General features: G+C 41.3%; 1 protein-coding gene across 3 annotated transcripts in view; it reads left to right on the forward strand.

The window, feature by feature from the left end:
* The first annotated feature begins 14,687 nt into the window (after window positions 1–14,687).
* TMEM200A (transmembrane protein 200A) overlaps window positions 14,688–16,719 on the forward strand; it is a 52,844-nt gene continuing 50,812 nt past the window's right edge. For all 3 annotated transcript variants that reach the window (XM_032101720.1, XM_032101718.1, XM_032101717.1), the window contains exon 1: window positions 14,688–14,967. The gene's annotated coding sequence lies outside the window, so the exon portion shown is untranslated. The remainder of the gene's footprint in view (window positions 14,968–16,719) is intronic.

Raw genomic sequence — 16,719 nt, forward strand, 5'->3', positions numbered from 1 at the left:
ATTTTAAAGAATAGGAATAACAGAAAAAAAGTGCATTTAGCAAAACTCAGGGAATTTTAATTTAAATTTAAGCATAACACAGCCAACTAACTAGAATCATTATTTCTGAAGACCAGTAGACCAAAGATAAAATAAACCACCTAAATATGTGTGTCTCTTTTTAGAAACTGTACATGTCAGTGTGTAAAATATTTTATACTATTTTATAAATACCTGTTTATTTGTTAAAATCCATTTTCTCAAGGAAAATTGATACTATCTTCAACCTTTCTTTTCCTGAGTATGGGCTAGAGGACCAGCTGTCAAAATTTTAAGCCTTGATGATAATCTAACTGAAGAGCATGAAAGTCTTGCCGGTGTTGCTGCAGCTGCACTAGCATGAAGTTTCTCCAGTTTCTTTGAGTCTCTTCTGAGTCATCAGGACTTAGTCACAGCCTTGCCTTCTGCATCTCACAAGCCATTGGCTAGGTTTTTGGCTTTGGAGAAGAGAGAGGCAAGGAAACATGATTCCTCTATCAGCTGTTGTGAAAGTAGATAAACACCACCTTGCAACAGGAACAGCTCAAAAGCTGTATAAACAATTTGGATTAAGCAACATTAAACACATTCACACCTGCTTTCATGTTCTGAATCTGTAGCTCTGAAAAATGTCGAAGAAAAGACATTTTTCTATTTGAAGAAAAGCAGATCTTTTTCTTTCAGTAAACATCTGCTTGGAACTGACAAACTTATTTTTCTGCTCTTAACTTTTCTGTTGCCTTTACCCATTTATCACCCTATTATTTGAAATATACGTCATTGATTACCACTGGATATTATTTGAAAAATATACATCGTTGATTACCACTCAACAACAGCTATAAATAACATTAAGTTATTTCCTTCTTTGCCTTTTCTTTTTGGCATATAAGCTTAAGGTTTTTCAAATAATTCTACATACAATCACTGAGCTTTAAAATAAAAACAAATGGGAACTCAGGAACAATCTGCTCCCAAATATTGAAAGCCAGAAAATGTGTTATTCTGTTTTATTGTTAAATACATGAAACTTTGAGTTTCATTGGAAAGCAGTCAAACTCAAAATGTGAATGACAGACAAATCCTTGTTTAATTACTTACACGATTTAGACACCAATGAAAAAAAAAATCACTGAACAAGAGTATTTGAAGTGAGATTTGATTTTAGAAGATATTCAGTTACAGGTAAAGTACTGCAGGCTTGATTTGAATCAATCTGTAATTTAGAAGTCCGGAAGATTAGGAAAAACAGAGTTATGAATTCAGACATTCAGATGAGGAAACTATCAGGTGTATCTTTAGAAAACAATGAACAGGGTAGAAAATCAATGAACCATATAGCAGTATAAACACATGTTAATATTTGACTTGTACTTCAAACACAACATTGTGATCCTGGAAACACATCCCAATTCCAGTAATATTTCTGAAGTCAAGGGAATCATCTGCATAAATAAGGGTCCTTGATCATGTGTTAGGTTCTCTATTGCTATATGCAAAGCCATTGGGATTGTGTGCTGTATTTAAATCTTTGAAATGTATATTTAAAGAAATGTAGAATTTTCCTTTAGAAGTTTCTGCAAAATCATCAGCAGTATAGAAGGTGCTGAACAGTATTTCAATAAGCCTGGCTACCACACAGTGGTACCGCCACAGTGAAAGTGGTGCATGGGTTTTGAAGGAACCAGAGAAAACAATAAGGGCAGAGATAACAAAAGAGGAGTATGATATTTAAGTTTAGAACCCAATGGAAAGGCAAACGGGTGTGTTAGTAAGGTGTCTGCAGCTGTATTGTTGTAATTGCATTATATATTCATAAAGTTCACTTAGGGAACGTGGTGGATCCATGCTGAGTAGTTGCAATTAACTTCAATTGGTATAAAAATGTGTATAGACCAGACTGTTCGAGAACAGATCAAGATTAAATTCAATTTACCTTCACTGTGTTTTTTGTAGCTATTGCAAAGGATAAACCCTGGCTTGCTAACCTGAGATGAAAGGAGTTAGCTAATATCTAAGACAAGGAAAGCATCAGACTTATTATGTGATGTGGATAGAATTAATTTCTATCCTCCCGCATCTGATAAATCCTCCTGGAATGAGTAAACTTAAATTTTCTAAAAGTTATAGCTACAGAGTCACAGAATAGTTGAGGTTTGAAGTGACCTCCAGAGATCATCTACTCCTTGCTCAAGTAGGGCTACCTAGAGCCAGTTGCCAAAGGCAATGGCTTTTGGGCTTCTCCAAGGATGGAGATTCCACAATCTCCCTGGGCAACCTGTGCCGGTACTCAGTAAGACAGTGTTTTCTGATGTTCAGAGGGACTCTCCTCGGCTTCACTTTGTGCCCGTTGCCTCCTGTCCTGTCACTGAGCACCACTGAGATCAATATATAGCACACTGTCAGCAAGTGATACAATCAGTAAGGGACACTGCAATCAATATATACTTTGCATTAGCTCTACATGTTGACACACTCCAGTGCAGTCAGAATATCCTTCCCTTAGAAGAGGGCTAAGGTGAATGCTACAGAGGACCTAAATCCAAATGAATTATCTATATGGAGACTATGCAAAACAGCATATGAAGTTTAAATTTATGCCCTATCTTGCCTCACAACAGCTTTTCTATGCACACGTGCCCTGAGACTGGATTCTTGGCAACTTACTTTCATGTTATGGAGGTAAGATTTCAGATTTCTCGACAGATCAACAAACCAGAGCCATTTGAAAGGAGTCTAGTGTTTTAAAAGTCTTTCTGAATGTTTTTCACTGCAAGGCTTTCCTATTTCCAGAATTCACATTATCTGCAGACTTCACAGGCATCATCACAAGACTAAAGGTAGGTACTTTGCCAGTATTTCTAACATCCCCTTTTCACTCATCATGACTGAAAAAGACATCTGCAAAGAATAGTTTTGTCATTTTCTCTATATTTTTTGTCAGAAACATGACCTATAAAAGCAGGGTCAAATCGGAATGGCACAGGTGTTAGAGAATGCGGCTGAGGGTCGTGGCACATCAAACCTCTGTTGCCTGTGACATTATGCTGTACAGACTGCAGAGCTACTCTTCTGTGGAGCTTGTGCTCCCATGAATCCCTTTTCTGTACTGCACAGCCATTACTTATCTCAAATTTGCACTGAGAATGTCATGGGATGCTCACTGCCCTTAAATAAATGAGTTCCTATATTTACATAGTAATTTTTTACTCCAATGCACTTTCAAAACACTTCATAAAATTGGGATATTTCCTATGCTGGCCAACTTCTAACAAGCTTTGTTGTTCTCTGTCATGCAACAGATGGGTTCTCTCTACAACTGAGGGCAAATAAATATCACTCAGCTGCACCTGCTGCCATTGCAATTGTAACATTTTTATGTTTTGTACCTGCATTTTTGAGCATTGACTTTTCATTATTTTTATTCCAGAATGCTAATTTTCAACCCAAACCCCTCTAATTAATAGTATGTGTGAAGAACTTACACTTGGACTAAAAAACTCCCACACTTTGATAATGAAAGTTCATTACTCCACATGGTTCTGAGCCAGCATTCTTGAACCCTTCCTCTGTCATGCGTCTGCATGTGTTGAGGTAGGGAAACACGGGCTCTGGCAATAAACATGACAGCATGCTCGTGAAATCATACTCTATCATGTTCTTCCATCCATGGCAGCCCCTGACTCCAGAGGGAAAAACACTGTAGTAGGAAACAATACGAGACCTGCCTGGTCGGCATGCCTGGCATCAATCTCAGTTTGTCAAGTGCTTTTAAAGGAATCACAGATGAATCACAGGATTTTAGTAGAATTAAACTGGTTAGCAGCAAAGCTCGAATAAAATATACTTTTAAATGTATTGCAAATCAGAAGTATTTTTCCCCCTAAAGATATGGATTTAAGATTCCCTCGATGGGAATATTAAGATGCTTCAAGTCCCATGGTAAACAAACAGTAGAGTTGAAGCACAGCTGATGACTAAATGAAAAATGGAAGCTCTTATGTTTCAGTCAGTAGTGTACAGACATGCTATGTAATAGCTCTGGTGGGAACATGAGTGCTGTGACAATTGGAAACTCTAGAGGGAGTTTTATTAAAAAAAAACCCAAACCAAAACGGTAAATATTCACATTGGAATATAATTGGGAAACCAAGGTTAACATCATTACCCTGTCATCTACATGATGGCTTCCATTAACAGATAAAATGGAAGTAAGAACTAGGCAGTACTTTCCTCTGCCATATCCAGGGCACTAATTTCACATTAAAGTCAATGACAATTTGAGAGCAGATGGGTACATAACAAACTGTCTGCTTATGTATAAATAACTGTAACAGAACTGCTCTCCTGAGGAAGACGTTATCCAGTGTTGGTCAAGCTGTGAAGAAAAAAGATATTTTCAGAAGAGACAGTAAAATAAACAAACTAGACTCTGACAAAATTCCATGTGCTTCATTTCAACACAAAGAATGAATTGATATTTTGGAAAACTTCATTAACAGAGGCTCCAGCCAGCCTGCTATGTGCTCATCAGCAGATGTGCTGAAACAATTAGCAATATGCTCAGGTAGTCAAGTAGAGCTTTTTGTTCCTGAGTACCTCCTTTAATTTAAATACATTTGGAAAACTGCTTAAAGACATCTTAAAAAGAAAGCTCTTCTTTTATCAGGTTAAAATGTTTTGACATGATCCCTTTCCATCTTTTGCACTTCAGTGAGGGTACCACTATTTCTCCGAAGAGAATACTGCTGTACCTAGGATTTTGATATAATAAATCCTGGGAGATGTATGGAAATAATGAATAACAGGCTTCCCTTTTTCAAGCTTCTATGTTAATTACCCTTTAAACAAAACTAATTTTCACAAATAACTATTCAGTTATAACCTATTCATAAATGAGATTTGAGACAATATTGTGATAAAACAGACTGAATGGTAGATTGATATGATTGTCATAGAATTATTAATAAAGGAAATTTAACTCATTAATGAATGGCTCTGCTGTTATTTTTCTTGCTCTCTTAAGCATTTTATGTCAATAATTTACTGGAAATAGGCAGCAGATTACATGTTCATATCTAAATCATCCCTTACAGTCATTTAGAATCCTTTAAGCAGTACAGAGAACATTAAAAACATAAATAAAAGCCTTCAAAGGTATCTTTGTACAGAGGTTTTCCCTATCCCCCAATTTTCCTTTTTACATTTCGGCATAGTAGCTGCGTCCACAGTCTCTTCTAAGACAATTTCCTGATATAAACTATGCTGAGAATCTGCTGCATTCTGGGTTACTGGTTCATAAATGAAAATGTTGTTTACAGGTTTCTATCTTGTGTCTACATAAATGTTCAACAGCAGCATGGCCTTTTAAACTGGGATAAAAATGTCAAGGACTTCTTTCCAGCTGTTTTTTGTTTTTTGTAGCTGGGACATATCTTTCAGTTTGATTGCTTTAGCATACAATCCTCTAAAAGCAATGTACTTTCCAGTATGTCTTGCTTGATTCTCGTGGGGAAATTAAATCCCTATGCAATGCAATATTTCTGAGGAAGGAGGGAAATATGTATTCTTTCAAGCAGTAATTATAATATTTTTTGTATGTATGTATTAAAAATCCATTATTTATAAGTACAAGTTCCATGCCAAAACAAAAAACCCAAAATATTTTCTAAGGTGATAGGAAAAAATGTAAGTTATGGTAACATCTTATATGCATATGTTGATGGGGCATATGACTACAGAAATAGTTTGTATGCAGACCCAAATCAAAAAGGCACAAAGTCATTCTGTCTTCTTTCCTTCAGTGCTTAAAATAGTTCTCCACTGTTTCAGAGCACCTCCTGAGGAGGACAAGCAGAGTATCTGAAGACCTTACTGCTGGGCTAAACTGCACTCTGAAAATTACAAAATAGTAAATTTTATCTAATACTCATATTTTAGAAAAACTCTACTAAGAATTAAGACTCCAATCTTGTTATTTTTATAGCACAAAGACCCCAAAGTCATCACTGAGTCAGTTTAGCAGGACACTCAGAACACTGTCCAAAACCATGGGGTTTTCAGTTGTTTAAACATGTTTATTCATGTTTAAAGTTAAGTATGTCTTGAAATGTTTATTTTATGGTGTCTGCATCTTGAAGAGGCTCAAGCCACACTTCATTAAGAGAAATATTTTGGGTACTGAATTTAAAGGGAGTCATGTCAAAAAAAAATGGGATACTTCCCTTAATTCTACCGTATTTACTCTTAGTTTTACTCTATTCCCTCAGTTTTAGTCAATGAACATTGTGCCCTGAGTCCATACTCTAGCTTCTAACACCACTGAAATGTAAAAACCAAAACCAGAGGAATCCCTCTTCTCCAAAAGTCTACCTCAGGACTTAAGCAGTAAACTGTCAGTCCCTCCTTAAATCCTCACTAGATTAAAAAAAAAAAAAAGAGTGGTGGCTAAAACCAGGTCCTGAGAGGGCTGGTGAGAAAAAAATTTACAGGGACTAATCTTTTACACAGGATGAAGTCCTTAAGTCCTTGAAATGCCAGGTAACATAGACTATAGATTTGTGTTTTGTTGGAATCAAAATGTTGGATTGGGCATAAACACCATTTTCATAACTATTCTCATAGGAAATTTTAATTCCCTGGTCCCATTAAGTAGTCTGCTTTAATTGTCATATTTGGTAGTCTTTGTTACAGAATTATTCAGCATTTGTCTTTTAGAAACAAGCATAAAAAGTAACAGAACCACAAACTACAATCTCTTTTTCATAAAGCTTGGAAACGATGACTGATATTTTACAGTACATTTCCAAGATTTTGTGCACCTTCTCAAACTTTTAAAATGAAAGCCAACTTTTGTCTAGGCTGTCAATGGGACTTATTTTTTCGGGAGACTTGCACAATCGTGTCATACTGGAAGGCCCTCACAACAGAAAGCTTTTAACATCCTCATGCTTTCTTAACAAAGCAAGCTGTTCAGTTCCAGTTTCTATTTTGTCTAGAAAAAATAATATTTAGGAACCTCATTGGCAGCAGTTGTAGGTAATTATTTTCACATTTTACATAATAAGACTGAATTTATTACATGGATATGGCTTTTATTTCTATGGAAGTATGTGACAGAGGAATACTTCTCTTAATGATGCATTTTGGTAGGGGTATATGTTTTCAAACAAGAGTCATCTATTCACTTCTCCTGGTGCTTCACAGATCTCTCTATCCCAACAATAATGAGAAAAATTTGAGATGGCATGGAATGGCATGAAGACTGAACTCACTATCGCCACAACCGAAATGATCACCGATAATTACTATGCGACATACAAAATACTTCAGTGACACCATTCAAAATTGTGAAGCAATTATTCTTTCTCCATTTTTTACATATTCATTCAGAAGAGCAACAATATTTCTCTCAAATATGGTCCTGCTTCACTTGCTCCTAATTTCCTCTAAGTCCCCAGTGGAATTTTATCCAGAGATAGTATGACTGATGCTCATGACAGCACTTGCATGGGAAGTTTCTTATGAAACTAATAAGCTAAGTTGCACATTCTGTTGCTTTTTGTTATCTTCCCAGAAATAAATGATGAAAATCTGGCAATCCTGTTAGCCATCTTCTCTTTTGCTGGCACTACTTCTGGCGTATAAAATGCAGAGACAAATCCTTATGCAAACAAAGAAATACTCTACCGACAGTCCCAGCATCCCACCTTCTTGCCTTGACTTGAAACAGTTCAAACAGAAGAGATGCGTTTTTTTGATTCAGTAGCAAGAAATCTTACATGCAGAGAAGAAAAGGTATCTGCTCCAAAGAATTCAGTAATCTGAGAAAAGACTATATTTTCTGTATATTTTTTCTTAAAAAAATCCCAAATTATTCCACTAGTACTTTATTTATCGAGTACTTCTGCTGCGATGGACATGAAAGCTGTATGTTACTTTCCCACTTTCTTTCAAGATGGTGCTGCTATTTAAAGATGCCAGCTAGAGAAAATCTCCCAGACATAGGCTGAAGTTCTTAAACTGCAGTGACTTTAATAATAAACTGAAAAGAAAGAAACACCTTTTGGGAATTTTCTTTTTTCCTCACTATTCTATGCATTAAAGGAGAGTTCCACTTCACAGCTATTTTACTTCCTTTATTCAGTGTACTGTTCAGTCTTTTCACCTGTATGTGCATAATAAATAATGGGGTTTTTTCTGTGTTTTTTATTAGACACCAACATTGTACATTCTAACATATCCAGGTATTCATAATATCTAATAATGCATTCTTCAGATGAACATTTCAAATAAAACCAAAATAAATTTTTATTATGCCACATGTTTAAGAAGACCTGATTTCTTATACCACTTTCACACAGATTAAAAGCCACTCAACTCAAACACTTGTTTCATACTTCAGCTGTTAATAAGAGAATAGATACTCCAGCAAATTCTTTTTTATATAGAAAAGGCCATATATACTTTCAATGCTAGCAGAGAGAAAACCTTGGCTTTCTACTTAAGAAACTACCAATATGATTTTCAAAGCTTTATTTTTTATATATATAGGCTTCCATCATACTTGAAGTGATGAGTTTCTATCTTTTTAAAAAAAGTTAGACTGTAGCAAAGTATGAAAGGATTAAGTCAAATAAGCATTTTTGCTGCTGTTGACAGCTCACAAATCATTTGGAAGCAGACATTTCTGTCTGTATTCTCACTAGTTTCAGAAACTAGTTGAGGTAAAGCTCGAGCCAATAAATGACCAATTACATAGTATTGCATGCTGTGTAACTATTGTTAAGATAAATAGTGACACATGCCAAGATTATTCTGTATGATTCTGACATTTTCTTGGCCCTGTGTTTCTTGACTTCCTTTGCTGTTATCAAATATCTGCACCATACTTCTGCTAAACAGGATCTCACTGATTTCCCTCGGTGGCATACAGCTGCAAACGGAGGAGATACTGTATGCTGGGAAAAGCTTACAGCTGAGTAAAGATGGTATGTAACAGATGAGTACCAGGAATTGAAATGGTCAGCTTGAGAATCAGTGGTTTCAGCATTGCAGCAAGTCGTTTTCAAGGTTTTTCTAGGAAAAATAGAAACGAGCTTCACGCTGGTGTTATAAGGACACGAGCAAAGTAGCTCTGCTGGCATTGATGATGAACTCCTGGTAGGACTAGTGGCACCAGAGAAGAAAAAAGAAGTTAATTACCTGTTAACCATCTTGTCGTTTGGTAATAGATACTGGTCTAAGGGGCAAGGAGCTAACCTGTCAGTAAAGCATGTATAAGCCAGTTTGCAGCATGTATGTAAGCCCGTATAGCACAGGACAAGAAAAACCGGTAAAGACACCTCTTCTAAACCTCTCATGGTGAGAAAAGGTGGGTTTTGTTTTAGGAGAGACAGTGGGATTATTCAGATCATTTATGTCTGCATTTTGGTTACTAGCTTGTACCTCCTGAGTACATGGAACAGGCTGGTTATTTAATACTTAGACACCATTTCGGTCTGTGATTGCTTAAGCATTTTCTCATGAACAGATTAAAGAGATTAGATTTTGTACTTTCAGAGGCAGAAATCAGTCATTAGGGCAGAGTTTTGTTTGCAGTTACGTGTTTATTATTTATTGACTAACAAATAATTTTTTATCACCAAGAATTCTTGACACTCATTCACTGCTTATAGATACCATATTCTCACCAATCACACTACAAAAAAATTGAGTATGAACAAATCAGTATGAACAAATGATGGTTAGAAGACTTCTTTTATGTCTTATGTTGCTGTTGTACCAAGAAACAAGCCAGAATCACGACACAAGTCCAAGGAGAAAATGGAATTATTTTATTAAACACAAGCTAGGTTATATACCTTTGTACGTAAGAGAGCATGATATGATTGGGAGCTTGACCAGCCACCCCTTAGAAGGATTGGCTGAGGTTCTCTAATACCCATTCAGAATATTTTCTCTAGTGTACCATAACAAGACCGTGCAGCTGCAAGATAAAGTCTTGGCTTACAAAAATCTCTACACTGTTTTCAGCTAGCTTGCATGAGAAGGGAAAACTTCACAAAATGCTTCAGCAGCTGGAAAATTCCTCTGCTCCTGCTTTTTAGCATCCACAGTCTCAATCAGAATTAAAGGGATAACAGATTTTGACCAATTTTTAAAAATTTAATATAATATGGAAAATAAGGTATGTAAGATAACAGTATCACAGTACAATTCACACTAAGTCTTAGCAAAAACAAAAACTTATGGTGTCATTTATTCTCACTGTAATGGTCTGGACCTGACTACAGCTGTTTAGCTCTAGTGGGGATCCTTTCAATCTTCAGTTTCATTTGTGTTCCAAATTCAGGATATTTCACATTTAACTTGTTATTACACAGGACAGTCAAGTGTCACAATTTTTAATGAAATTTGAAGTAGAAATAAATCTAGATCTTAGAAAAATATCATGTCCAAAACTAAAAGAATGCCTGCTTTCTCTTTAATTGGATTAAATTTATGGAAGACACACAGTTTGATCCACCCACTGCCTTGCTTATTACAGTAAATGGATGTCTTTTCATAGCATAAACTGAAAGGTGTAGGTTGGAAGGGAAATTAGTATAATACTGCTGACATCCCAACTTTCAAATAAAAGTATTCCATGCCTTTCACTCATGAGGCTAAAATTACTGATTCTTGCTATAATCTCAGAAGTAACCACTTTATAATTAATGTACTAAAATATTTGTTTTATCAAGTGTTAGCAATATCAGTGTTGACATTTAATGCCTGAAATATTGGTCTTGATATTGACTCTCCAGACATGCGCAGATGACTGAGATCTGAAGAGCCTCTTTCAGATCTCAGTCATTCTCCTCTTTCTACTGCAGATCAGGAGCAAATTCCTTAAATCAGTGATTTTAAGGTCAGTATAAAACTGCTGTATTTAGGAAAAGGAGCAGACACTACCCATCTTTAAGAATGCACTGGTAGAATTTTAGAAGGCTCCAGGCAACACAGGAAAGTAGCAAAACTGAACTTCATCTGCTTGCAAAACATATCTTCCATATGTCTGTCACTAGGGTGGGCAGCTCTTGTACTATAATCCACAGCAATCTCCCACAAAATGTGTTGCCCACAATAACTTAAATTATCACTTTTTTCTACATATAACTTATGGATCATGTATAAAACCAACAGTCGTGGTTCACTGTCAGTGGGTTTTTAATATACAGCAAATGGAAGGGGAAGTCCACCCTAGAGATGCTTCTCACCTAGTAACAATACTGAAATTATCCTCCAGCCTATTTACTCTGTCCATAAAACCACACTGGTTCTGTCACTTGCCTAGGGTTTTTTTCCAGGATGGGCACTGTTTGAGGCCATAAATCATCTGAGGGTTTATGAGGATGGTTTCTACACAGCAGCTAGTATGGGGCTAGCTGTTGGGATTTGTGCTGTTGATAAAATGGGGATGCATTAATTACTGCCAAGCAGTGCTTATGTAGGAGCCAAGGCCTTTTCTGCTTCTCACTCCAATCCACCAGGGAGGAGGCTGGGGGTGCACAAGGAGCTGGGCACAGACTGGATAGCTGGGATAGCTGACCCCAACTAGCCACATGGATATAGCATATGGTATCATGCTCAGCAAATAGAGCCGGAGGAAGGAGGAAGAGGGCCACGTTCAGAGTGATGGCATTTGTCTGCTGTCCTGGGTTGCAGTGTATTCTATTACCATCCCCATCAGCTGTTGAAACCAGGTGGGGCAGTGTTTCCTTGCCTCCTCCCCCCAGACTATCTTTCTGTTAATTGCCCATCATTGTCCTGCCGCCTGACTCAGAGATAACTCCCTCCGGATTATCTTCTGTTAATGAGCCTAATCAACACTCTGCCTCATGACTCGTTACCCCATTGTGAGATGCTCCACCCAGAGGGAGGAACCAAGCATCCCATCGTGGATATAAGCTGAGGCTGAACACCAGAGACACTGGCTTCCCACTGGATTTCCAGAGGACAGGAGCTACACAGCCACCATTGGACTTCCTGAGGAAGAGCAGACTCTTTTACTACAGGATCACTGCTTCAGAGGACTGCAGCCACCATTCTACCAGACTGCTACCACCACCCTGCCTAACAGGGTGTCAGGTTGTACCTTGACTCTGTCAGTTTGACAGTGTTTTCTTTTACCTTTTTTTTTCCCTTTTCTTTAATTTCCATTAAATTGTTATTCTGACTTGGTGCCTCCCACTGGTTTGTTTTCAAACTAGTACATCTGCCCAAGTCACTGTTACACATGATGAAGCCCCTCTCTCCTGAAGATGGCTGAACACCTGCCTGCCCACAGGAAGTGGTAAATGAATTCCTTGTTTTGCTTTGCTTGCATACGTGGCTTTTGCTTTGCCTATTAAATGTCTTTATCTCAGCCCATGAGTTTTCTCACTTTTGCTCTTGTGATTCTCTCTGCCATCCCACCAGGAAAGAGCAAGCAAGTGGCTGTGTGGTGTTCAGTTGCCAGCTGGGGTTAAACAATGACAAGAAAAAAGGCACGGTGATACTCTACCTCATCCACTGTTGGAGGGAAAAGAAAGATCACTAGCAAGAACTGAACAAATTTTTTGCCTTGTAGATTTAAAAGCCCCAGCCTTTCCAGAGTCAGTACAAAAACAGTGGTGAAACCAGCATGTTCATGTCACATCCCTGGTCAACACTTCATCATCTACTGACAGCACAGGAGGGTGACATTTCCCTATCTCTTCCACATCTACATTTTCCATAAATGCTAAAGAAAATTTCTGATTTTTTACTTGTAGACATATTGCATCTACTTGGGATTTGGTGGGCATGTATCATCCTTTCATCCATTGCCTCTGTGTGATACACAGCTGGGTCTTTCAAAATTTGACATTTCTGAAGTTGACAACTGCCTGCATACCAGTCCTCTCGCTAGTTGACATGAAATACATGTTACATCACACACAAACCAAATTACAGATCCAGCAAGAGCTGAATGAACAGACAGAAATCTGACACTTGAAAGTGATTCTTTATTCCTTGAATCAAAGCATGCTGAACAGCAGGAAATGCAATGTTTCAAACTTCTGAGGAACAGTACCTGCCTCTTTGTAGTCCACACTTGTTGGCATTGTATCTCCTTGCTACAATAAGGTGATAATGGAGGATGTATTTAATGCAGAAGCCACTGCAGCCACCAGGATTATATTCTTTATAAAGCATACACTGAGAACTGACAACACTTTGTAAAACCACAAAGCAATTGCATGCAGTTAGGACTGGAAGTACTATTACAGGATGGATGGTAGCTCCTAAGTCACTGTCTTGAGGAAAGCAGTTCCCAAGAAAAATTTAGATATGCTTATACCAAGGTCAGTATTTGTCTTTTTTTGGGAGATGCATTAGGTAGAATTACAGTAAATTGAATAAAAGAAAACGGCAACACTTAAATCAACTTTAAAATACGAAATAAAACCTGCTACCAACGCAAAGCAAGTGCGGGGTCGTTCTTATTTTCCCCCCAAAAGACATGTTTGATGTGGAGAGCTCCCATGCAGGCTGGAGTCATCCCCTCTCCCAAGCCCATCTGCTGTATTACCTCGCCCGACTGGAAGGTGCGAGCACCAGGTAGATAAACTTTGCCGTCTCTGGCTGGACACGAGGGGTGGGCGGGCGGCCTCAAAAGAAACTCCCCAAAATATGCGTAAAAAGGAAAAGCTGAATCATAAAAGGTAATTGCATCCGAGGTCAAGAGCCCCCACATTGCGGTGAATCATTCTGCGCTCCCACGGTTCCCGTCGCGCTCTCACACGGGGTCAGGGAGGGCGGGAACCCGGAGGGCCCCCGCTCCCCTCTGCACCGTCAGGAAAGACCGACTCCCGCCAGGAAAGGCCGATTCCCGCCGGGAGACCCCAGGCGCGCCCGCGACACCGTGACCGGCACCCCCGCGCTCCCCTCCCGTGCCGGTGACTCCTCCCTCGCGGCCGCGGCCCCCGAGCCCGGCGGGGCGGAACCGGGCGCGCTACAAATCCGCCGCTCCGGCGGGGCTGCCGGCAGAGCAGCGCGGGGAGGTCCCGCGGAGGAGGCGCTCCGGCCGGCTGGTCCCGGCGGGAGCGGCTGCTCGCGCTCTCCTTGGGGGAGCCGGCAAACTTCCCCGGGGGCGGGAGGTAGAGAAGGAACCGTGTCCCGGTACCGCGGCTCAGCCTGCCCCTTTCTCCGGCCGCCGTCCCGTCCCGGGCGGTGCCTGCGGCCAGACCTGCCTAGCGCCCGCCGGGCTCGTCCCGTCTGCCTCCCATCGCCGCGACTGGCTACAGGGCTGCCTGCCTCCGCCTCGTCCCGTGGGGAGCGGAGGGAAACGAGGGGGTCGTTTCCATGGAGATAGGGCCGCAGCCGCGAGGTTTCGGAGTGAAACTTTGCCGCGGGCGGGCGGCGGGGCGCTGAGCGGAGCGCTCGGGCCGGCTGTGAGAGCGGGGTCCGTCCCCTTCCACCACCCCCGCGGCGCCGGGGACACCCTGCTGAGGAGCCGGGAAACTTTTGCGCCGCGGAGCCGCCGCCCGCCCACGCCCCCCGGGGCGGCTGCTTGGCGGCCGTCCCCCCTCGGCGGCTCCCGCGGAGCGCTGCTATGGCACCCGCCCGTCGCCGCGGGGCGGGCAGGGGCAGGCCGCCTCCGGCTGGCCGTGCGCTGGCGGCGGCGCGTGCAGCCCCCGGGCGGCGGGCGTCCTCCTCCGGCCGGCAGTGACCGCCCCGGCCCCGCTCCTGCCTGCTCGCCATGCCTGCCCCCGCCCGCCTCTCGCCGAGCACGGTGCCGGGGAAGGGCGAGGGGAGCCGCCGCCCTGTCACTCCCTGAGCCAGCCGCCGCCTCACCGGAGAAGCCCCGTGTCTGACGGGCACGGCGCAGCTCCGCAGCTCGCTGCGCCGGGAGGGCTGCGGGCGCCGCGCACCTCCCCACAGGTAAGCGGCGAGGCGAGTGGGAGTGCGTGTGGTCGAGGTCTACCTTTCGTCCCCAAACTTCAACCCGCCCGAAGCCGTCACCCCTCCTCGGGAGCGGAGGGGCTGCGCCTTGCCCGTTCCTGCCGGCGGTGGCTGGGGGCACCGGGAAGCGCGCCCCTGACATCGGCGGCGAGGGGCAGGAGGGGAGCGGCACGGGTGGGTGGGTTTTTCCTTGCCAGAAATGGACTTTATGCCTCCCGAGCGGAGCGGGCTGGCGTGCCGGCGGCTGCCGCGCTCCGCGCAGCTGCTACACACCCTCTTTTGTCTGCGCTTGGGTCCGAAATACTTTAGTACTGCCGCTGCCTGCCCCGCCGGTCGGGATCCCGGCCGGCACTGCCCCGCCGGGGGCTGCCCCCAAGCTGCGCCCCCCGTGCCTCTCCCGACCCCGCGAGTTGCCCCTTTGCCTTTATTTTCACAGGAGCTGGGCTTTCCTTAACCTTTGTTTGCGGGGAAAATGGTGGTGCGCTGGGTATCTGGAAGGATGAGAGACAGATGGGGATTGCTCTATTCCCTTGCGTGCGAACATAACTCAGTGCTAAATAAATCGTTCACCGGGTAGATATAAGCTTACTAGTGAGGCAGACTTTGAAACAAAAGTACTGCGAACAGCTCGGATGCATGGCAGATATTCCTGAGAGCGTACTAACATAAATATTGTTAGTGTTTGCGCTTGAATTCAGTACGTGTGCAGCTTTTGTGCAGATCTGGAATTGCAGTAGCTGTATCTACTTGACACTTAATAGTCTATTGTATGCAGTAGTTACGAAAAATAAAACTGGTTTTATTGTTCAAAGGCAAAAGTATCCAGGCAAAAGTATTCCTTTAGTGTAGCATTCTGTGTACCATGAACTACAAAATAACCTGTAGCGATGTAGTGGACTTGCACTTCATAGTGCTTTTAGGACCTGAGGACTGTATTGCTCAATAAAATTCTGTCAGCAGAGGTTTTGTCTTCTCTGCCTTACCTTCGTGCTAGCTCAATACACTAGCAACTATTCTGTTATTTTTCTCTAAGTAGATGATGCATAGAATCCATGTGATGGAAACCAAGTGTCCAGATAGGAAGAAACTGCATTTTTTTTTTTTAGTAGTTTTGGTGCTGCTTTGTAGAAAGTGTGAAAAAAATCCCAACATTTAAACCATAAAATTATATTTCCATTGAATGTAACTGAAGTTCCTTAATGATTAAGCTAAAGGGTCATTCAAGCTGGAATGGTTTAGTGTACTTTTGTTGGCAGGAAATGTATGTTTAGCTAAATACTTGTTAGAAGATAATTGTAAGATAATTTTTAGAAATTCAAAACATGAGTTACAATTAGATATTTTGTCCTGAGAAGAGAAAAACACTGTCATGGATAAAGATATTGAGGTACTTAACTAGTAATTTGGGAAATAAAATCATATATAATTGATATTTTGTTGGCATAGAAACATTTTGTTTGTTGCTCCTTGGTTGGATTGCAACAATGATCCAAATGGAAGTTGGACACCTGATTGAGCATTGAGCATTGAGCACGTTAGAATTACTTTATTCTATGTACAGACATAGTTTTGCCCAATATAACCTCACTGGAATTCATTTTTGTGGAAGCTCTGTAATCAGATTATAAAAAGTGGGCTGTTTGAATCTAATCCTGTGAAGTATGGACTAAGCAAGCCCTGCTCTGACAAAGGACTGGAATGTTTGCTCGCTCTCAAGCAGGTGTGCAGTTC

This window comes from Corvus moneduloides, chromosome 3 (genome assembly GCF_009650955.1).
Source record: "Corvus moneduloides isolate bCorMon1 chromosome 3, bCorMon1.pri, whole genome shotgun sequence".
Taxonomy (NCBI): domain Eukaryota; kingdom Metazoa; phylum Chordata; class Aves; order Passeriformes; family Corvidae; genus Corvus; species Corvus moneduloides.